Below are 24,857 nucleotides of genomic sequence, written 5' to 3' on the forward strand. Positions count from 1 at the left end.
AGCAGCTATAATCAGCAAATAAATAAATAAGGTGAGAAATATGGTAGTTTTCTCAGGTCACATTTTGTTTTCCTTTGCTGAAACACAAATGTTGACTAACCTTAAATTACTTTTCAAAAAGTGTAATGCTAGTCTACCAGTGGAAACTCAGATATTGTACTACCTTAATAATGCATGCCAATATTTCCAAAAATTCAATTATTTTGTCTTATATATGTTACACATTAGTGTGAGTTAAACATTATTTATGTTATCCATTAATGTGAAAGTTAAGCTCACGGTATGTCTTGTTGGTTGAGTTGTGCCCTCCCAAAAAGATACGTTGAAGTCATAACCCTCAGTACCTATGACTGTGATGTTAATTGGAAATAAGGTTTTTGCAGATGTAATCAAGGTAAGATGAGGTCATACTGGATTAAGATAGGTCCCAAATCCAACGATTGATGTCAGAAAGACAGATAGGCGCACAGAGTAGTCAGCTATGTGAAGACAGAAGGCATGGAGTGATGCTACCACAATGCAAGGAGTGCCAAGGACTGCCTGCAAGAACCAGAAGCTAGGAAGAGGCAGGAAATATTCTTCTCTAGAACCTTCAGAGGTAGCACTGGCCCTGATGACACCCTGATTTCAGACTGAGCCTCCAGAACTCTGAGAGAATAAATGTCTATTGTTTTAAACCACCCAATTTGTGGTAATTTGTTATGGCAGTCCTAGCAAAGTAATACAGTATGTGGGGTTTTTTAAATAATTATTATTGCCTAAGGAAGTAAGACATATACATTTGTATAAATAATTTCACTTCTTGAATTTGGCTTTTCTCTTAAGTTTGCCTGATCTTTAGTGACTTTGTGAAATAGTTTCTAAAAATATATTGTATCACTAAAATAAAATTTGAATGTACTTTTATTTTAAAATATGAAGAAGAAATTAATTATGCCTAACAATGCAATAAAATCATTGCATGACATTTGGTCCTGTCCAAAATATCCATTGAGACATTTGGTCCATGCCAAAAAGGTTCTTGAAATTTGGTCCTGTCCAAAAACTCCATTAAGACATATGGTCCATGCTGAAAAGGTTCTTGAAATTAACTTCACCAAAAAGTCCTTGAAATTAGGTCTTGTCCAAAGTGTCCATTCAGACATTTGCACCATGGTTCATTAAATAACACAAACATTTAACTTTGTTAAAATTTCATTTACATGATTTTTATTGTAATTTATGGATTTTGAATTTCACATTTACTCTTCTTCTTCCTCATCATGAAGTTTCACAGGGTTACACTCAAGTCGATAAGCAATTGCTATCAAGTATGTATGACCTGTTATTAGCTTTATATTCATTATATGTTAACAATTTTGGTTCTATGAATTTACTTTTGTCAGTATCATGGTGAAGTTGGTGGCTATATTTGAGTGTGACCACCAAGAACCTGATAATTTGTTCACTGTTTTGCTATTCATCTTTCAACACTTCAATAAATCTTCAAATTGAAGGATAATGTACTACCACCAGCTTTTGACATTTGCTATGCCAGCCTTCCACTGCATTGTTCACCCTGTGATTGCCATTCAGTACTGACGTAAAAACATTTCAAGTTTCTGGTGAAAATCGTGGAGCTCCTGGTCTTCTGCCTCTGCCACATCTTCCATGGACATACATTCTGAAAACATAATCCATTAGGTCATCTGAATTTTCTTCTGTATTCTCCACAAGGTACTCAAAAATTTCATTTACATTTTCCAAAGGTGCAAATGGAAGTCCAAACAATTGGATTGTTGTAGCACAAGTACAACAAGTGTGTTGTAGCACACTTATGTGTGTTACTTTCCATTGTCAAATACTCATATGTTAGAACCAAAGAAGATATTTTTAGGCCCAGTGATTGTGAAAAGTGAAACAAACATCCTTTTACTCATGCATTTGGTAGGAGTAGTCGAATCACATTCTTATTTGCAATTTTGAAATCCATCATGCACAGTGAAGGGTTAATGTTGAGACTTCTTTCCCATGCAAATGCAAGTACTTTCATATATATATCTGTAAGCGTCTTCTTGCTTCTTCATTGTTAGTGCATAAGTCTATGGCATAGTATAACCTCATACTACACCATGCAGAGTAAGTAACTGAGTGAACTGTGTTGGTGCCATCTTGAAGGTGCCATCACTGAATAATGTGGAACTGGTACTTATAAAATCAAATATTTTCATAAGTTGTATAAATAAGAATTCTTCTCTCATCTTGAGCGCTGGAATTGTTTATAAGAAATGATTCTCCACATCTGGTTACTTTATATGCCTCTGGAATTTCAACTCCATGCAATGAAGTTGGGTTTGGAGATCAACGTGGGCTTTTAATTCTTTTTACTTGCCTCTTTAATGAGTTTGTTTCTGCTAGCATTAACAGGATCTCTTGATCATGAATATCATGGAATGTTCTTCCAAATACCTGTGATGATGTTGCATTTGGTTCTTCTTCTGCTATTTTAACCCATTCAGGGTTTTCCTTACTTCCCCTTCAACACCAATGTTGTGCTGATGTTTTCCTGTCCTATCCTGAATGACTGTAATCTTATCCAAATCCTGATTAGTTGTACATCAAGCATTGCAGATTCTCCTCTCTCTGTGGTACCTGTACCTTTAACTGCTATCTCTGTTAAAGTAATAAAAATGGTAACAAAAATATTAATAATGTAGCATTGGCTTTTTTGTGTGTGAACATACTATTTCTGACATATTCCACTGAGAATTTTTAAATAAAGATTGCCAAGCAACAGAAGAAGGGTTGTTTTTTTTTTTCTTTTGTAGCCATCAGACCAAATATGCTCCTGGATATTTTGGATAGAAACAAATTTCAAGGACCTTTTGGTGTGGGCTAAGTGTCTCAGTGGACATTTTGGACAGGACCAAATGTCCACTAGTTGATAAAATTTTCTATTTTATCTGTGATTCAAAAATATAACATTTGGATAAATGCTTTTGAGCAACAAAATCTTATATGTTCATTTCTGTCACATCTACTCTTCTCAGAGTAGTAATTTTCATGTTAAAGTTCAAAAGCCATGCCTTGTAAGATAAAGTTAGCTCTGCATTATTTTGGATGAATTGCACAGAATTTGATTAGTTTCTCAGAATGTGGTTATTGAAATTATTAATTTAATTGACTTAAAGGCCATCAAGAGAAGAGCTAAATAACTAGTAAGATATATATATTCAACTATTTCTTATAAAAAGTTATTTTACTAAATATAATTATCTAGTACCCTATGATATTGCTGGATTATCAAGGCCAAATCGGTCAAGATTATTACTACAAGTCAAGGCCTTGTTAAATTTAGAGGTAGATGCTTATTAACATGCCTCTTGAGCTTTATATTTCGAAGGGCTGAATAGAGTAAATTACTGTTGATGAGCTAATCTTCAAACGATCTAGTTAGCTGCCATGGACACTGTAGCCATAGCTAGTGGCTCTAAGTCTAGCACGCTTTGGGCAGATGAGTGCTGGGGTGATAAATGGTGGAATGCAAATCTAAGCTGGGCCTACTGAAAATCAATGAGCAGAGATAAGGAATGTCCAGAGACAAGGACATTCCAAGCAGAGACAAGGAATATGTCTTTTTATACAAAAGATCAAAAACTTTCACAACTTGAATAAATAGTATTGAGATTTAATCTGAATAAAAACCAGAAGTTATGACCAGTTAATTAGTTCCCTGCAATTTATTTATCAAACTATTCTTCATTCATGTTCTGTTAATGAAATGATTTATAATACTATAGTTTAATTTATTTTAATAAATCATTTATGGATTTCAGTATTTTCTGAACATTTGTATCCATGCATTTTCCTGTTTTACACACTATTCTTATACATGAATTATTGAAGCAAAATATAATTTCTCAACCATTGAGTACTAGAAATACAAAACATATTAATTAAAATAGTGGACTTTATGAAACCAAAGTCACTATACAACTATGAGATACTACTATTATCATTCTCATATATTTAAATATGTTTAAGTTCTTATATGTTCATCTCTATTATTATATTAGTTTACTATTATAAATATTAGGAAATTTTTAGTAATTATAATAAAATTCAAATAACAAAGATTATCAAAATTTCATGGCCTATAATGAGTATAGATAAAAAGTCATAGTTTCTATATACATCCTAGAATTTATGTTCCAGACATGAGTACTAATTAAAAATAACGAAAAACCTACTTTTTATTCTAGGAATCTATTATTTTTGCACCCATTCAGAATTCAATACTTAACTGAGCTATTCATTACATTACCAAGTAATGTCTAGCAGAATAATTAATACATGTTCAGTGGCACCTTTTCCAACATACTGGATTTTAAAATATATAAATATTAATAAAAATATCAACCTACATTTAAAACATATTCATAGAATGTGTACAATGCAAATATATACATATAAATGCATATGACATAATGTTTATAATACGCTGCCAATTTAATACATTAAAAAAGAGCATAGGGGCTTCCCTGCTGGCGCAGTGGTTGAGAATCTGCCTGCCAATGCAGGGGACACGGGTTCGAGCCCTGGTCTGGGAAGATCCCACATGCCTTGGAGCAACTGGGCCCGTGAGCCACAACTACTGAGCCTGCGCGTCTGGAGCCTGTGCTCCGCAACAAGAGAGGCCGCGACAGTGAGAGGCCCGCGCACCGCGATGAAGAGTGGCCCCTGCTTGCCGCAACTGGAGAAAGCCCTCGCACAGAAACGAAGACCCAACACAGCCAAAAATAAATAAATAAATTTAAAAAAAAAAAGAGCATAATCAGACTACATATTTAATATAATTTGTTATTGCCTTTAATTAAGAAAAACCCATTTAAAATTTTTAAAAATCAGAATTTATTTAAAAGACTTTTCTGATTTAAAAGAAGTTCTTTCCTATTTAAAGTACCTTAAAAATATCCTCAAGATCCACTTTAGCTTCTTAAAGAGACAGTTCCACAGTTTAGATATCAGTGTTAGAACCTGATGAGATAATATTTTGCTCAAACTGACATGTGCAATTTGAATTAATTGATGGCTACACCTTATAAATTACTGTTGATGAAGCACGGTTAAAAGAAAATTGGTCTACAATATCTATTAACTACTCAGGTAGTAAATACCTGCTGTCATCTATCTATTTCTCAAGTTACCCTGCCTGAGATTCAAGAGATATGCAGTGTTATCCTGCCTGAGATTCAAGACAGCCCTGAAGGTCATTTAAGAAAGCAGTGAACCCAAATATCCACCCCAGAAAATTCTGAATATAACTCCACTCAGTAATACAATATCTGAGTCTGTAAAACTTGATTAACTTTCACATCACATCTATGACATATTTTGAGAGAATTAAATGAGCTAAAATAGACAAAACAAACAAAAGCAACAAAAGTTAAAATATAAGTACAACCAGTCATGTCTTTCTCTTTGCACCAATGTGCCATATAACTTAATTTGATCTCCAGTGAGTCAGATAATATTCCTCTCTTAATATTCCCTTAACAATTACAATAACTGAGCTTGCCAATATCATCAAATGAAGTGAACCAATAAACTGAATTGCCTCCACAATAGTTTACTCTTAAAGCAATATCTATTACATTACTATTTGGAAACTGTTATCAGAAATAGCATAAGCTGAAGAAATTTCATATTTCAGATAAAGGACTGTACTTAAAAAACTAGATTTCTTTAGCTTTTTGCACATGAATCATTATTTCTGCTCATTCTCACTAGAACCTTTGCAATTCCTGATGTCCCTGCCTGCAGTGATATTCTTTAAATAGTTGCATGGCTGGATTTTCCTTGGACTTCATGTCTTACAAACATAAAACATCATCACCTAAAAATGTTTTCTTTGACCTAAACTAGCATAATCTTCATAACACTTAGTGTCTAAAATTATCTCTTTGTTGTATTTATTCACCTTTAAACTTTAAGTTTATCAATTTTTCCATTCATAGATCATATGTTTACGACTAAATCTGATCATAATTCACATCTCTTCTAAATGGATTTTTTTCTTTTCTTATCTGTCACTTCTAAAGCCTTTTAATCTTAATATCACAAGAACTGAGTGAGGAATGAGTCATTGAAAATTTTCAAAATAATTGTAGTAATATCCATTAGGCAAATAATAGTTATATGGGTGTTAAATATATTTATTTTTATTAGCCTTATTGAGATGTAAATTAATACAAAAAACTGCACATATATACAATTTGATGGGTTTGAACATATGCAAACACCCATAAAACCATCATCACAATCAAATTAATATATCCATCCCCTCCAAATATTTCCTCTTGCCCCTTTGTTTTTCTTTGTTTGTTTGCTTTGTGGTAAGAACACTTGACTTGATATCTACCCTCTTAACAAAATTTTAGGAGTACAATATGGTTTTGTTAACTACAGGCACTAAGAGACACCTGCACTCCCATGTTCAGTGCAGCGTTATTTACAACAGCCAAGGTATGGAAGCAACCTAAGCGCCCATCAGTAGGTGAATAAATAAAGAAGATATGGCGTGTGTGTGTGTGTGTGTGTGTGTGTATAAAATGGAATATTACTCAGCCATGAAAAAAGATGTAATCTTGCCATTTGCAACAACATGGATGAATCTAGAGGGCATTATGCTAAGAGAAATAAGTCAGTCAGAGAAAGACAAATACCATATGACTTCATGTATACATGGAATCTTAAAAAGAAATGAACAAATGTAACAAAACAGACACAGAGTTAAAGATACAGAAAACAAACAGGTGGCTGCCAGAGGGGAGGGAAGTGGGCGAAGGAAAGAAATAGGTGAGGGAGATCAAAAGGTATCCATACAAACTTCTAGTAGCAAAATAAATGAGTCACAGATATGAATTGTACAGTGTGGGGAATACAGCCAATAACTATGTAATATCTTTGTATGGTGACATATTTAACTAGACATCATAGTGATCATTTTGAAATGTATAGAAATATCGAATGACTACATTGTAAAACAGGAACTAACATAGTGTTTTAGGTCAATTATACTTCAAAAACAAACAAACAAACTCATTGAAAAAGAGATCAGATTTGTGTTCACAAGATGAGGGTTAGGTGGAGGGGAAATTGGATGAAGGCAATCAAAAGGTACAAACTACCAGGTATAAGATAAATAAGTATTAGGGATATGATGTACAACACGATAAATATAATTAACACTGCTGTATCATAAGAGTTCTTATCACAAGAAAAAATATTTTTTCTATTTCTTTAATTTTGTAACTATATAAGAAGATGGATATTCACTAAACTTTTGTGATAATCACTTCATGATGTATTAAGTCAAATCATTAGGCTGTACACCTTAAACTTACATGGTGCTATACGTCAGTTATATCTCAATGGAACTGGAAGAAAAAAAATGTGGTATATGCATACAATGGAATATTATTCAGCCTTAAAGAAGGAAATCCTGCCAAATGCCACATATGAATGAAACTGGGGGGCATTATGCTATCTGAAATAAGCCAGTCACAGGAAAAATACTTCAGGATCCCCTTTGTATGAGGTCACTAAAATAGGCAAACTCATAGAAGCAGAGAGTAGAATGATAATTGCCAGAGACTGGGAGGGAAGAGGAAACGAGGAGTTGTTTGAAGGGTATAACTTTTCAGTTATGAAAGATAAAGGCATTCTAAATGTATATATTGAAGCAGCCTTAGAAATTACAGTTTGTTAGTAACCTATCCTTTCTCTAAAAAGAAAACTATATGACTTCTTTAATCCTACATTCCCCAAATCCAGGGGTACAATCCACTTGAGGATACTTTAATTTTTAATCACAATTATTATTTAATGTTTAAAGTTATCTAGAGCAGTAGAAATGGAGACATGCATGTAGATATACTAAATATACTAAAAGACCTCAACCATTATATTTCATTTCTTTGTGAATTATATTCTTTAGTAAAAGATAAATCTGTACCAACAAGTAGCAAAATTGCTTACATAACTTCAGGGAATTTTCTTTCCGAAAACATGTTTGTTTATATGGTGTTTTATCCCTCTCCCAAGAGTGCTTTACAGCCTAGAGGCATGAGAAATGTTCTAGATAAGATGGAAAGATTTGTAATAAGGGAACTAGAGGAGATTGACAATTTTCTTGGCAAGCAGACCCTAAAATCTAAGTCAACTGTATACAGTAATATGACATTACAGTGGGAGGTAAGGAAGAGTTAATGTTTCTTAAGAATGGAATTCCAGGCTATTAATTAAACAATTTCTTCAGGATTGTCACTTTTTTATGGATGTGAGTCAAAGTTCAATTTAATGAGAAGGTGTATCCTCTGCTGTCAAATCAATTAAATACATATTTAAAAATCGTACACTAAAGTTCTCAAATTCTTGTGCAGCCCTTGCAGCCCTCCATACCGCCTCACTATGCTCTTTTATCTCTGGGTATAATATTTATTTCTAATAATTGCATTCCTTGTCTTTGAAATGAGGTAACTGTGGGGGGATAAGTTTATCATGCAAAATATATTAATCACCCTCCTAGGTTTTAGAAGTATTTTAGTGCATGTCAAGCCTTGAAAATATCCTAGGGGTGTAACTGTGTCATTATGTGCACATTTTGAGTTATATCCCATTGCTTAATTATTTGTTTTGAAAAAGACGGCCTCATCATATCACAGGCTGCTCACTTCGCATTGCAGTCCATACTCACAAAATGTAAGGAAAATGGAACAGAGCTGCTGATTAACTTAGAACAAAATGTTAATTGATCTCTATTTATTTTACCTACACATACTTGCCTTGTGAATCTATCCAATCAGATGTTTCTATAGCTCCTGGAATAATTGATATTTGAAATAAGGTCAGTAATGCAACAAGATGAGGGTTACATTTATAGCCTGGCTCCGTTGTTTCTTGTTTCCCTACATTTATATCTTGAACTCCTAAAGACTAAGTTCTAACTTGATGGAACAAAATTATTCTGTGCTTTCACAGCATAAAGTGCTTTCAGTTTCCTTCCCCATTTAAGAATTGATAAAACTTCAATTATTTTTCTGCTTTATTTTTTTCAGATAAAGTGATAATTTTTTAAACTGAAATTTTATTTATATGCTGATTTTTGTTATTATTTCTTAGGAAAGTATCAGATCTCCATCCCCAGATGGGGATGAAAAGGCTTACAGCCATGTGCAATTTCTTGAAAGCCTATTTAGAATATAAGGGAAGAACCTACAAACTCTCATGATATGTTGCTTTGAGTTAATAGAGGGATGGCATTTCTGAGAGGTAATATCTTGGGAGGTAACTCCTCCAAGTATTCAGATACATCATCTAGAGACATATGTATCAATCGAAAGTGGATAGGAAAGCAGGGGCCTGGGGTATGAAACCAAAGAAATAAAAACCAGAAATCAATACCAAACAAAATACTCAACAAAGGATTAATATAATGGACAAGACTTCAAAGAGGTCAGAATGACCTGGGCTTTTTCCTTCACTCCCTCCTTCCCTCCCTCCCTCCCTTCCTTCCTTCCTTCCTCCCTCCCTCTCTCCCTTCCCTTTTGTCTTTCTTCCTTTCTTGAAGGCCATCTATCTATCAAACAGTATTATACATATTGTGATCTATTTTAATATTTATATAACAACATGCAAAACCAAGCATGCATGCAAATGTGCAGAGCTGGACCTCATTCAGAAATCCCGTTAAAAGTCTGCACTGTTAGCTCTGTATGATTGAGAAGCTAGGCAGGGCAAAATAACCTCTCAGAATTCTCCTGTGATAGTCACTGGCAGATGATAGCAGTCAGTCCCTGGAGGTACTTTAGGGTTGCAGCTATTCTCTAGAGAATATCTTGTACTCTGAGATGGGTTGGGAAGAATCATCAAGGAAAGAAAGCAAATAGTATAGAATTCTGAGAAAGATGCCTCTTTTATTCTTTTGGTTTAAATAGACTCATGCTTTGTCATAAGCATAAGCCCACAGTATACATAAACACTAATTTTTAAAAGGATGTTATTTCTATGGATAAGTTTTTACAATCAAAAGCAAAAAAGGATTTGTTTATATTCCAAAAATAATTTTAGAAGTGCAGAGATCAGCATGTGGGCAGGTAAACACGTCTCTTTTTAGAGGATGGACCTGGGTCTTTGAAATAGGGGGATTATATTGGGTGGTACTCACGGGAACTAGAGGCATGGACATTTCAGAGGCAACACTGGCAGCCTCTTAATTACTAACAGTTTACGGATGACCTGTACTGCTGGCACCTTCTGAGAAAAATCCATAAACTTTCCTCCCCAAAAAGTATTAAGGCATGGCAAATAAATAGTTTCTACAAATGTTGTTCTCTTTTACAGGTGTTTTAAAGAGTATGTTTTCATTTACAAAGTATTTTTCAACCATAGTATAAATGGCTTTTGCACTGGCATTTGGTTTTATATTATGTTCATTTATTTTCTTTTTAAAAGAAATCTTTCTCTCTTTTTAAAAAACAAAGCCCAAATCAATATTCACATGAATAAAAGCTGATTTAATAGAATAATGGATTGGAAACCAAAACAAATGAAATGCCACTATAAAAGGTTTTTCTTTCCCCTTAACAATTCAAAATAAGAAAATTGAATTAATATTTAACCTCTCATCACTATAGCCAGTTCGAATATTAACTGCTTGAAGAGCACCAAATTTGCTCTTTATAAACCTTACCCCATTGTTGAAAACTGCATTGCCAAGCAGTCTGTATTTTTTCTTGGAAGGAAAAAAAATGTTTGCCCTCTAGAGTCAAAGAAAATACAGCTAGTAATTTTTAGTAGGAAATCTCCTGCCAAAACGGTTGTGAATGAGGGTACAAGGGACAGCAGGTAGTGTTTAACAGAGAGCCATTTACAACCATATTGTCATGACCATCTTCTGTACAGATGGGACTTTCAGTCTTTACTTCTGAGTTGTGACACACAATTTTGACATTTAAATAAACTACTGGAGCAGAGTTAGGAAAAGAGAGAAATGATGCCAAAATTACTGAAATCTAAAGAATGCATCTATTCGTTTAAGCCCTGATTTAGGCATCACTGCTCAGAAAAAAACTGTTGAACCTTACTTTAAACAAGAACAAATTAAGTACTAAATTTACTCTCCAGAATTTTCTTTGATAATTAACAAATTGTTACTCTTTCATCTATCTTGCTTCTATCAATCAGCTGAGCAGGACAGTAAAATTGTGATGATAAAAGTATTTTTATAACCAAAAGCCACAGGAACCACAGTAGCCTGGAATAATAAAGACAGGTGGCAAAACTTCAGGCAAGGTGAGGCAAGGCTCTTCCTTTTTTATTACTTTTGTTTGTACTGATGGAAGATTAAAATGGTAGAGGGAGGTTTTATTTGCTACACTTAAAGCTTTGGCAAAAATTATCATAGCTGTACAGTACAAGCAAATTTTAACAGCCATAGTCATGATTTAGGACTGTTTTGATTATCTACTCCTTTAAGACCAGTTTTGGAGGTTACCAATGAATGGTCTATGACCTAGACATTCACTGAGTCCTCTTTTCTTTGATCTGAGGGGCAGTAATTTTTTAATCTGTTTTTATAATTAAGAAAATCTCATTTAAAAATTCCAAATTTTCAGTTTTTCTCGACAAATTGGAAGGTCTACACCCAAACCTCCATGTGCAAGGAGATTAATAAAGGTTACACCCTTTAGACAGGGCATTTTCTCTCTTGATTGTCACAGCTTACATCTGTTCCTATCAGTTCATACCAGTAAGACTGGCTTTTGATTGGCATACACCATCTTTCTTGTACACTTGCCCCTTGAACAACATAGGTTTGAACTGTGTGGGCCCACGTATATGTGGATTTTTTTCAATAAGTATATTGGAAAAGTTTTGGAGATTTGTGATAATTTGAAAAACCTCACAAAGGGCGCAGCTTAGACATATCAAAAAATTAATAAACAGGTAAGTCATGAATGCATAAAATACATGTAGATACTAGTCTATTTTATCATTTACTAACATAAAACATACACAAATCTACTATAAAAGTTAAAATTTATCAAAACTTACACATGTTAGCACTTACAGATACCATTTGCAGGTGAGAGAAATGTAAACAAATGTAAAGATACAGTACTAAATCATAACCTCATAATTAACTGCAGCACATACTCTACTACTGTAATAATTTCGTAGCCACCTCCTGTTGCTCTTGTGCTGAGCTCACGTGTTGAGAGTATCAGCTTAAAATGCCAGGTGACAATAACCATCTCTGAGTGAGCAGTTCGTCTCTCCAGTAAATTGTATAAAAAATGATATTTCATGGTTCTCACGTATTTTTCATTGTGTTTAGTGCAATAGCTTGAATAACACCATGGGACTCATATGAAATGCCACTAGTGATGCTGTAAGTGCTCCCAATAAGCAGAGAAAAGTAACAAAATTACAAGAAAAGGTGAATTGCTTGATGTGTACCACGGATTGAGGTTTGCAGCTGCAGTTGCCCGCATTTCAAGATAAATGAATCTAACATAAAGACCACTGTAAAAAAAGAAAAGGAAATTCATGAAGCTGTCACTGCAGCTATGCCAGCAGGCAGGAAAACCTAGCACTTTTTGCAAAATAACTTTTTATCTCATATCGAAAATGCAGCTTTTATGTGGGTGCAGGATTGCTATAAGGCATACCTATAGATTCCAATATGATTTGAGAAAAAGCAAAGGCATTATATGACAACTTAAATCAAAAAGAAGGTAAAGGATCTAAAGCTGGAGAATTTGATGTCAGCAAAGGATGGTTTGATAATCTTAGAAAGAGGTTTGGCTTTAAAAATGTCAAGATAACAGAAGAAGCAGCTTCTGCTGACCACGAGTCAGCAGACAAGTTCCCATGCCATTAAGAAAATCATTGAAGAGAAAGAATATTTGCCTGAACAGGTTTTTAATGTAGATGAAAATGCCCCATTCTGAAAAAATAAAGCCACAAAGGACATTTATTAGTAAGGAAGAGAAGTGAGCACCAAGACTTAAGGTAGGAAGGGACAGACTAATACTATGGTTTTGTACAAATGCAGTCAGGTTTATAATCAGGACTGCCCTTATCTGTAAAGCTTCTAGACCCCAAGTCTTGAAGGAAAAAGATAAACACCAGTCTTTTGGTTGTACAACAAGAAGGCCTGAACAATGAGAACCCATTCCTGGATTGGTTCCATCGATGCTTTGTCCCTGAAGTAAGGAAGTGCCTTGCTGGTAAGGGATGGACTTTTAAAGTTCTTTTGATATTGGACAATGCCTCTGGCCTCCCAGAACCCCATGAGTTCAACATCAAAGGTGTCGAAATGGTCTACTTGACACAAACACAACGTCTCTAATTCAGCCTCTAGATCAGGGCGTCACAAGGACCTTTAAGGCTCATTACACACAGTACAAAAGGACTGTCAACAGTATGGAAGAGAAGAGAGAAATGAAAATCTAATAACTGTCCAGCAAGAACTGTTTGAGCCATTTTTGTGTCATCATCATCATTGCCTAAGTATCCATCAGGTGGAACATCATGTGTAAGACTCGTACTGAAGTGAATAGCCTATCCTTATATAGGCATTAGGTGATAGTTAATAAAAAACTAATAATGTGTCAGTTTTCTTACTATTTTATAACTTTGCTTTCAAAAGACTGTATTACCATATAGTATATGCCTCTCTCTTTCTGGTAACTGAAGAAAATGCATACTGACCTATTGTCACAGGTAAATTGTTTTTTAAAAATGTAACAATGTTTCCAATACTATATTATGAGTATGACTGTAATACTATGTACCATAAAAATGTTATAACAATTCATTCATTAGTGTATAGGTTAGGCTACAGTGAATCAATCACATTGCTGCTTCTTTGTTATCAATGCGTGAGTCATTATACCTGTAAATAAATATGAATTTATTTTTCACATTATTTTTTCATTTTTGATGTCTAGTGTTGGAAATATGTATAACATCTACAGTGTTTTGAGTTCTATAGGTATAGATTATATAAACTCACCAACAATGCTCTAGGCTTATTCATAAACATATTCATTTATATTCCACTAGTAGCTATTTTACACATCTAGATAATACTGCAAGTGTTATATTCAATATGCAATACAAGATTTGCTAAGATGCTCAAGAGAATGTAATTCTTAGCTCAAAACCAGATACGAGTTTGAGGATAATATATGATCTTCAGATCAAACAAGACTTTTCTTGACTAAGAAGAATCAATTGTAAGAATATGTGCTAATAAGGAAAATAATCAGTATGTCCACACATGTCCTTTGAGATTCTTAGTGCTATTTATTAAAAGCTACAGTTTTTTCCAATTAATATAAAAAACTAAATTATTAAAGCACAAATAAGATGTGAAGATGTTTTGTACATGAAACAAAGCATGGGATGAATTTTACTTGCTTTTAAATTTTAAATTTTATATACATTAAAAATTGAAAATGACTATTTGCTACCATGATACCAGGGACAGTGAAACAATAAATTCTGTTCTATAAACAATTTAACTTGTGGAAATTTAATCTTCTTTAAATATAATTATAGTGGGTTTTCTCAGAATCATTTCATTCTCTCCCCAGTCTTCTCTCTCTTGCTGTGATCATTATTATTATATTATAATGTTGTGTTGGTTTTCCTCATGACCAAACAGGCTGATGGTCAATTAATGTCCGGAATGATATTAACTTTGAGCCCATTGTTGCGTGACACCTTGCACTGTCCCAGAATGGAAATAAAATGGACCACAGGGAAATATCTAAGCTGGGAAATGATTGAATTTTAAAGACAGATATAGTTTATGAAAGTGATCCTTTGCTTACAAGTTTTTCCTAATACAAACTGCTTTCCTTACCAGACTAAACTTCTAGGAAGTCCTCATTTATTTGTACTGCAATTAGGTTCAGTTTTGAAAAAGCCACAAAGAGATCATTACATCAACAATATCCATTGCCAGTATTAAACTGCCAAATAGACTCAATAAATAATTGTGCTGTTTTTTTCCCCCTCATCTTCCTATGCTGTCCCTGTTATGTACTCTTACCCTTTCATCCTAGATTTGGAGTGCAGCCTTCAAGGCCTCATGTTATACATCAGCCTCAGGTGGGACTATGCTGTACACTCCTCAGGTACTTAACACCCTCCTGCCATCCCCACCTCCATCTGTTATTCCTCAGACTCACTTTCATTGATCTTAAAACTATGTCTGCTCTCTAACCAGCTCTATAAACATTAAAATGCAAACAATATGTTCTACTGAAATCTCAGAAACCTTCTCCATTTCTTTTTTATAAGCTGCCCATTTCTCTAAGGAAGCATGTTTATAAAATACTCCATGACATACTAAGACAGACTGCTTTAGAGGAAAATCAGAGGTGTATCCAGGTTGTGAAGCTTAGAAAATTTGATGTGTCCTTTGTAAGAGAAAGAAAGCATAATTACAACTTTTAAATTAAGTCCAAAAGTGACTATATAAATCACAACGAATAGCAAATTTCAGAAAATTACAAATAGTGGATCACAAAATCCAGAAAAATATAATATTTTTATCCAATAACTATCTCACCACCTCTATAATACTTTTTTCTTACATTTTGATTGTATTATTTCTGATCACCATGTCAAATGAAAAGAATTTTGTAATACAATTGTCAATGTAGAAATAAAAAATATTATTCAGTCTTTCTTTAGTATGGTTGATGGAAACTTTTATTATTAGTTATTACTTAGAAAAGTTTCTTTCAACTTCAAACTTATTATTGGAAATGTTATATAAATTCCAGGATTGTTTCCAAATTTGTTAAAACCTCTTTTGAGTTTCTTTCATGTGTGAACTTTAAGGTTTCAGGAATTTTCTGTGTGTTTGTTTTCCTGTGCAGTGTTTATAAGAAGCAGATATCATTGTTCCCCTGAATGTGAATTGTCTTTTACTCTGCCAGCTTTACAGAATATTTTTCTGTTTAGTTTTTAGCTGTATGACTGTGATGGGCCAAGGTATGCGTTTTTGTACTGTTTATCCTGCCTAAGGTTCCTGAACTTCTTTCATCTCCGCTTCCTTTGTGTTGGGCTGTTTATTTATTTTTTAATTTTTTTCCTATTTGGAACAATTTCTCCACTATCTCTTCAAATATTCCTCCCTCCTGGGTCTCTTTCCTCTTCTGGAGCTCTAATTGCACATATGTTAATCATATGGTATTGCCAAATGTGGAGGTTATGAGAATGAGATAGTTCACGTAAAAGCACAATACTTGGCATGTACTATCTATTCAATAAATAGTGCTACCTTTCTTATCTATCTCACCCCACAACATTCCTGTAATGCAGATGCTTATTGTGGAAAGTCATCAAAAAGACGTGATCTCTAGTCTGGCCCACAAGCTGGACCCGACAATTGGAGGCTCCTCACACCCTCCCCTGTCCTTGGAATATGCATTCCGCTTACCTTGCCCATTTCCGGAAGCTGCCCCAAGGACACAGCCTTGAGATAACAATGTAGTGATGAAACGGTCTGGACTGTGTACGTGACTAAACCCAGTTAAGGCCTCTATATAATCTTTCAAGATTCTGAACAGGCAGGTTCAGAAATAAACTTGTCTTTCAATAATTTCTCTTGCTTATTAAACCCACCACCTACCAATCTGGAGAGTTTGCCTGCTTCTTAGATCTCTCCCTGCCCTCCGTGAATGGGGCCAGTTTCAGGTAACAGGCAGGAAGCTCTGGAGGAAACTGCAAATCAGCAATGCTATTATCATCACCTTATAGATGAGGAAACTGAGGAACACAGCTAACAAATGGCAGGACCAGGCTAGGTCTCATATATCTGCCTCCTCACACTGTAGTTTATTTCTTTTCAGTTGGCACAGTGGCAGATTAACTTATCTCTCAAGGTTGACTCACAGGCACAGAGAGGGACAGGGGCCACTGGCCTAGAACTTCTCTAAGAAGTGCCCCTCTAAAGGGAATCTAGAGTTAGCACAAGGAAAGAGGCTCTGTCTCACCACCCATATCAGGACTTAGCAATAACCCAATGTCCCTTCGATCCTGGTTCTTCAGAAAACCCAGGAGCACAAGGTCACACATCTATCAGCTAAATTCCAACAGTTATCCTGATGTGATCTTTAACAACAACAAAAAAAAGAAAATAACATTGCTTTTTTAAACTTTAAGCTATTGACATTTAGCAATATGGAGAGTTACAGAGTGCTATAGCTATGATGTTACACTTATGGAGAGTTGTTTCAGTAACAGCTGTTATTTAGAAATCTATCTGGGAGAACTGATTAGAAACATGAGACAATTTTCTTTGATGCCAAACCTAGTTATATCTCCACATCTTTAGTAAAATTATTTTTTAATGAAATGGAATAAGGTTAAACAGATTGCCTGTGTTATGCCTTCCCTTCTTAACAACAAATTCATTCTTTTCCTTGGAATACGAAAATATGGACCCCACATGTATTTATTTTTAAAACCATTTCAAAAAGAATAAATAAAACTAAGCAAAAACTTATCTCTTCTGATAAATTTGACAGCCTTTCTGAAAGAGAAATATCCTTTCTCCATATATGATCCAGATATTCAATTGTAATAAGAAAGTGAATATGACATGACTCAGAGCTTGGTTACTAAGATGTCAGGCAATCCTGGGCTAAAATTCTGACACTATCACTTTTTTAAGCTCACTAGTGCATCTTTAAAATGACAATGATATAATTAACTCATAAATTTGTTGTGACGATTAAATGGGATAATGCCTTAGTTGAGCAATTAGCATAGAGTGATCACTCAACATTATCTGCTATCAGTTGTAGCAGGGGTAATAAGACAGCTAAAATATTTTCATTATAAAATAGTCCTCTCAGGTTATGGCTCTAGGTAGCAAAAGATTATGATTTCCCCAAAAAGCTCATCACAAAAGGATTCCAGATTCATCCTCTTAGAAGCCTGAAACTTGTAGCTCACCCCACACTCATCCCCAGGTCTGCATTTTCAATGTAAGGCTGTACTTTCCTCTTTCATTGTTCAATAACCATTGTTCTTAATAAAGAAAAAATTAAACAAAAACAAAACAAAATGCCAGTTTAGAGAATGCTAGCTACATTTTATTGTAAAGAAAGCATTCCAAAGCAATATCCAGGGCATTTCTAGCTTACCAAAACAAAGCATGACAGAAGGCATGGGTTACACCAAAGACACATTCAATGCTTACGAATTAGGTCAGCAGGAGGGAGTGTCTACACTGTCCTGGGCATGGGACTAGGCTTTGTATATCTGTCGCTCACTTTAACCACAGAGAAAGGTTCTGGTGTCCTTTTAACAAATAACAATGATAAGACTCAGAGAGGTCAAGACTATTGAGGACAAAGGTCACACAATGGCAGGGCAAGCATCCTAACATGTCTTTCCCTGACTGCAGAGACCAAGCCCTTTCCTCTACATGAAACTGCCAGTAAATTGTCTGAAAATGGTAAAGGGGAATTTTCTTTAGATGGAAGAACTTTCCATCTAAAACTTGGAAAACTTTCACAGCAAAAAAAGATATATGGTATATTTCCCATTGCAATGTTAACATTCATTATGCTTTCTGAAAAATGGGAAAAGAAACAACGTTTAAGTCATGATTACTAGGGTCTCTTATTAAAATGGGAAATATTAAGTTTATTATTTCCCCGAACTATAAAGGGTGTGTTTACTTTAAATGAAGTAAATGTGCCAGTTTTGTAAGTCAAAAGTTATCAAATATTGGCAGTTGTAGACAACTCAATCAAAAATAGATTGAGAATCACTTTTATCCCTGTTAATTTGACAGACATTTAAAAAATTTTTCAAAATAAATTACTTACTAGATTCATCACTTTTCAATATTTGCCATGTGGTATACTTGAAAATGTGATTGTATTCCTTTAGCAAATAAAAAATAGAATAAGATTTCTCATAGTTAAAGTTTAATTAAAACATTTACCTTTTTTCCTAAAGGATGTTGTCTTTTTTATACATACATGTCTCTGCACATGCTAGCTAAGAATTTAAGGGAAATTAAACACAAGTAAAATGATATTTAGGGAAAAGAATCAGGAATGTTCAACAAGGACTTGTTAGTAGTTATGACACCCAGCAGGGCTCTGTGAGGCTCCTGGGCACAAAGCCTTTCTGTGTCCCCCATTTCTTTGATTACAGGAGATAGTCTTCATTCAGCCTCCATGACCTTCCCTGAGTTCCAATGGGCAGATTCAAGCAGTTGTTAATTAGGGAAGGAGGGGATGCGAGACAAGGGAAAAACAAACAGTCAAGAGAAACAATAGTGCAGCCTTGGGGCAGGGTCCTGGTTCCCCATCAATGGATACACACAACAATTTGAGCTGTTTTACAGACACTGAAACCCCCTAATTTTATTCGTGTTTATTTTCAATTAAAAAAGTGTAGAGTAAATCTGCCTAAATTTAATGTACCTCATATTTGTGAAAATCTCAAAACAGGAACATGCTCTGTGGTACTTTATCCCATGAATTGATCATGTCTTCTGGAAGCAGAAAATGTTTAATTATCCTCAAACTTGATCACTCATTTCTGCTAGACAGAACACTGTGCTCAGAGTTGGATAAGGAATTAGACATGTAAACAATCTATTTGCATCAGCTCTTCTTAATCTAATGTGTAATTTAATTCTCTTACAGTCTCTCTCTTAAAGTACTGTTGACTTTCTCAAGGGGCTGGTAACGGCAGGAGAAAAGTCCCTGCGCCCAACAAGTAAACCAGTGTTCAAGAGTTGCTGGTATTCCAGTAGTTCTCCAAACCCTCTGAGCTCATGAAAAATCATTCTATCAAGGGCCTGAGTTACCTTTATCTATTGATTCTTTAACTTAGATACTGATTTTCAAACGTAGCAAGGCAGAAACTAGGTGAATTCAGTCATAGCTTCAGGATATCCAGATATTTAATTTTGCAAATGACAATATTTAGATATATAACTATAAATATTTAAAGAGGCTAGAAACAAACAAAAAAAAACCCCACAGACCTTCTTTTTACCTTTTTTTTTTTAATTTGGGGCACAACTGAGTTTTAGGATCAATCTGAATTGTTTTACAGTAAGTCCCCTACATATGAACCTTAAAGTTGCTAACTTTCAAAGCTGCTAACATGGGTTCCATCAACATGAGGCCTGAGTGAAATTGCAGCTTGCCCTCTGTCTCCTATTGCTGACAATCCTTCAGCTCTACCATCTCCCACCTCCTCTCCCTCCTCTAGTCAGTAACTCTACTTGCCTGTTCACTCGATGCCAGCCCCATGTATGCCAGCTGTTGTACTGTACCACTGTACTTATCAAGGTACTATACTGTAAGATTAAAAATGTTGTCTTTATTTTTTGTATTTGTTTGTTTTTTATGTATTATTTCTGTGAAAAGTATTATAAACCTATTACAGTACAGTACTATATAGCCAATTGTGTTAGTTGGGTACCTAGGCTAACTTTGTTGGACTTATGAATGCACTCTCAGAATGGAACTCGTTCATATGTAGGGGGCTAACTGTACTTTGCTCGTTACTTACACTCAAGTGGAAAAAAATTAAATCTTGGGAATTAAAATATATTTCTTAGATTTATATTCACAAAAAGCTGAAACTAATTTGTTCATCCTAGCAACTTTTCATTCCTGATCTCTACATACAGCAGACCATGCAGTCCCTTCATGTTTCTTGGAAGCCTCTACTCAGGTACCTCAGAAAATTACAAAAGCACATCCCATTGACAGAAAATTACAAAAGTGTGTCCTACAGGGGCCATTTATAGAAACTCATAGTGACAAGTTAAGTTTGAGCCAGCAACTTAATGATGCTATTGAGATACAAAATACGGGGGAAACATTCCTCAACTCAGGACAGAGTAAGATGTGCCCGGTGCTTATCTGAAGGGTTTATTATAAGAACTGCTAGAAGATCCTTCTTAAAATAAAAATTAATATCATGATATTAATATGAGACCTCCATTCATCTTTAATGACAGTCATGATACCCACAGTATCAACAGACAGAGCTTTAACTGGGTGGGGCTCATATAATTGTAAATGTAGGCATCTAATTTGAATCATAATTTGATAAAATAAAAAATGATATTCAAAATCTCTCAGGATTAATTCAGTTAGAACTTGTTATAACTCTAAGAAGGTGAATGTAAATAATCCACGAATTTCTGTTCTACAAAATGCAGAGGTTATTTCTTAAATTTGATATGGATGAATTAAAACATGATAATGAACTAAGTGAAGAGCTCATGCTAATAAAAAGCAAACAAAAAATATTGTGCAAAGGATGATAATCCATCAATCGTCCTTATCAATGATCTCTACCTCAAATGTTTATCATAATATGTAATCATTCATTCATTTGGGCAGTCAAAATTAATTTACTGAGTATCATCTCTGAACTCTAAGCACTGGGAATAGAGATGTATATACGTATTCCAGGAGCCCACAGGCCATAAGGGTGATAGACATGCAAGCCACTGTTTATGATATTTCATGATAAGTAGCTTAGTTATACTATGCATGGGGTGTTGTCATACCACAGAGGTTGATCACCATACTCAGTCTGAAAGAGGAATGTTCTAAGAGTTTTTACTAAAACTGAGAGAGGTCAGAAAAATAAGAATAAGATCTAGAGTGGAAGGGAAACATTCTTTTAATAGAGAGCAGGATACATATTATACTTGTTCAAATTTTATATCTTCTAATAGACAACTGAGGTCAGAAATTTTGTCATTTTAATTTTTATGTCTCTGATTTTATAAAACTCTTGCATGCAGTTGATGTTAAATTAAGATTATTAAATGAATTAAATGTTAAAAAAATAAATTCATCTGATTAGTCACTGAATATATATGTGCAAAAACTGAAGATATATACTTAAAAAGACACACACTGAATGCAAGTAAATTATCAAATAAAGTCAGAAGAGATTGAAGACAGAAAAAAAATAAAGCAATGAAGAAGTGTAATATGCTAAATAAAACTGACTTACTAGAAGTGACATTGATATATGCCAGTAATAGGAGTCTGAAGGAGCACCAAAGACATTTGAGTTGAAATAAAAGGAGAGGGAAAGAGAAGTAAAATCACAATATAGGACTAAGTTGTAGGGACTATATACTGCATTCCTGCTATCGATGAGGAATCTGCAATAGCATGATATCAATGATGAAAATTTTGAATACAGAAAGTGATGGTGAGTCTCAGAGGCAAGATAGACCATTTTAATTAACATATAAAAGATTAACTGGAAAGTTGAAGCGTATGATGAGTTACCCTCCTAGAAAGCAGAAACATAAGGAATTCATCTGCCTGCAGCTTGGGATAAATGTTGTAATAGAAAGAAACAACAGAGAAAACATAATTAATTCCTCAGCTCCCATTTCATTTCTGACTATTCTGTCCAGAAGAATAATCATAAAGCTATAAAGGAGATAACAAGTGGTATTTGGTAGAGCTTAAGACCCAAGAAAAATAGAGGGCCTTAAGAAAAAGACACATGGATTTAAATACTTGGACTTGGGCACATTACATTCCCACAGGATTATTATAATGTAGAGATAAGATGCCTGAACTGATGGCAGTGAACTAAGAGGACAATAGGGAATGGAAGGGCTGAAGGAAGACTGGAGATGAAAAAAACAATCCCGATGAAAACGAAGTATAGCCTCCAAAATACAAATGTAGAGATTTCCATTATTCTCAAGAATTCTGTAATGGATAAATTAAAATATTCTTCTCTTTAGAAAGGGTTCAGTTATGGAGGGAAGCCAACATGGTTTTATCTGGATGTGGTCATGGAAAACTAATTTATTTTTTTCATTACTTCACCCATTCACTTCTGCAATGTCTACTGAAGGCTCTCCGTGTGCTGGCAAGAGTAAAGATTTGGAGTTCTCAAAAAAGAAAACTTGATTCATGTGAAGTACCATATTTGGGTTTAAGCAATCAACTATAAGCCTGCAATTTTTTACTAGTGGAAGTGGAGAAAAAAAAAAAGTTTAGACAATATATATTGTACCAAAAGGGCCACTGTTACACGCTATTACATTGAAAAAGACTCTTTATATTAGAGATACTTGAAGTGGTTGCTAGAGATGTAGCCTAAAGAATAGAAAGAAGTCTTCAGAGGGAACATAACAACTCTTCAAATAGGTAGACGGTTATCGAGTAAAAAAGAGAGTAAAAGCAGGATCTAGGAACCAACAGGCAAAAAGTTTATTTCATTCATTTAGAATTGAGAAAAATACATAATCCTTCATTAAACAATCCACACAGAAGCTAGAGATTACTTATTGATGATTGGTTGGTGACAGAATGTTATTCTTAAACCTAGAATTATAATATTCTGTTAAAGTTTTATAGTCCCTTATTAATCTTGTGTTTAAAAAGTTTTTTGGAGAGAACACTGACAATTAGTAGAATAACAAAGTTCTTTATAGAAAATAATTCAGATTTATATAATCTTGAAAAAACATAATCAAGAGATCAATAATTGTCTATGATTTTCAAAATGGTTTCTTCTGAGAACAAAGACTGGTCATTGATATTTCCTATATGATAATGGGTTCACACAATATGAAGAGTATTCTGCTAGGACGGACTAATAGACTTCTATTAATTTTTAAGTGCTGGACAGGCTAAGGAGAGAGGTTGTGAAACTTTCATAACAGGGAATCTTTTATGATAGTATAGCATCTCCTTTGGATGTTTTAGAGATTCATCTTGCCATCCATGTTTCAGACAGTATCTAATATGGTATCTCCATGGGTTCCCCTTCTATTCTTATGGTCTGAAAATTTCCTCATGTGTTCTAATAGTTTCTGTCTCCTACTGCTTTTGGAATAGCTTCTCCATTGGTAAGTAATATTTTGCACAATTTAATTTTATGATGGTAATTAGTCCTCTATTGGTTCTTCTCTGTTAAATAAAGTCACTAACTTTTATCCTTTTTATATTAGTTATGCTGGATTATTTCAATAAATTAGATATCTATATATTCATTTTAAGTAATACACATCCTATGCTTTTATGAACAATGTTCTCAAAAATATGAGATAATCTTTCCTTATTATCAAGTATTATTAAAAACACAACTGAAAACATTTCTCTCTCTTTTTAACACTCTCTTTACTGAATCAAGCTGAAATCATTTAGACATATGATTTTCTTTTGAAAATTGTAAAATAAATTTTGCAATTTCTCATTCTATTAAATGCACTATTTACTAAAACATTTTTTCCTGGTTTATTTTCATGAAACAGAAACATGTTTAATCCAATTGGATTTATTTGAATTACCAAATAAGTATATAAAACAGTTCAGGGATGATATGGCAGCTTTACAATGAAGGTTTTCACCTTCCTACTCAAATATCTTTAACTACAAGAAGCAAAAACCCAAACCAGCTGATTTTATCTTCCTTTAAAGTGATTTCTTGAGCTCTAACTAACAATTCCTGCTTACATGCCAATGTCAAAAATGTAGCACAGGCCACCCACGTTGCAAGAAAAGTTGGGAGCTCAGGAAACTTATCCAGACACACAGCTGCCCCCCTCTGAATGGGTCCGTATTATTAAGAAAGAAGAAAATGAACATCATTTACGCAAATAATTTCTGCCACAGAACTGAAACGACACAAATTTCAAGGAAACAAAGAGTATGTGAAGATAGTATCTTGCAAAATAGGCTAGAAGAGTGTTCCCTTATAGGAAAACTGTCTCTTATCTAATACGTATAGCCACTGTAGTCCACTGCTCTCTAATTCAC

This window comes from Balaenoptera borealis (genome assembly GCF_965194805.1).
Source record: "Balaenoptera borealis genome assembly, chromosome: 2".
Classification (NCBI taxonomy): domain Eukaryota; kingdom Metazoa; phylum Chordata; class Mammalia; order Artiodactyla; family Balaenopteridae; genus Balaenoptera; species Balaenoptera borealis.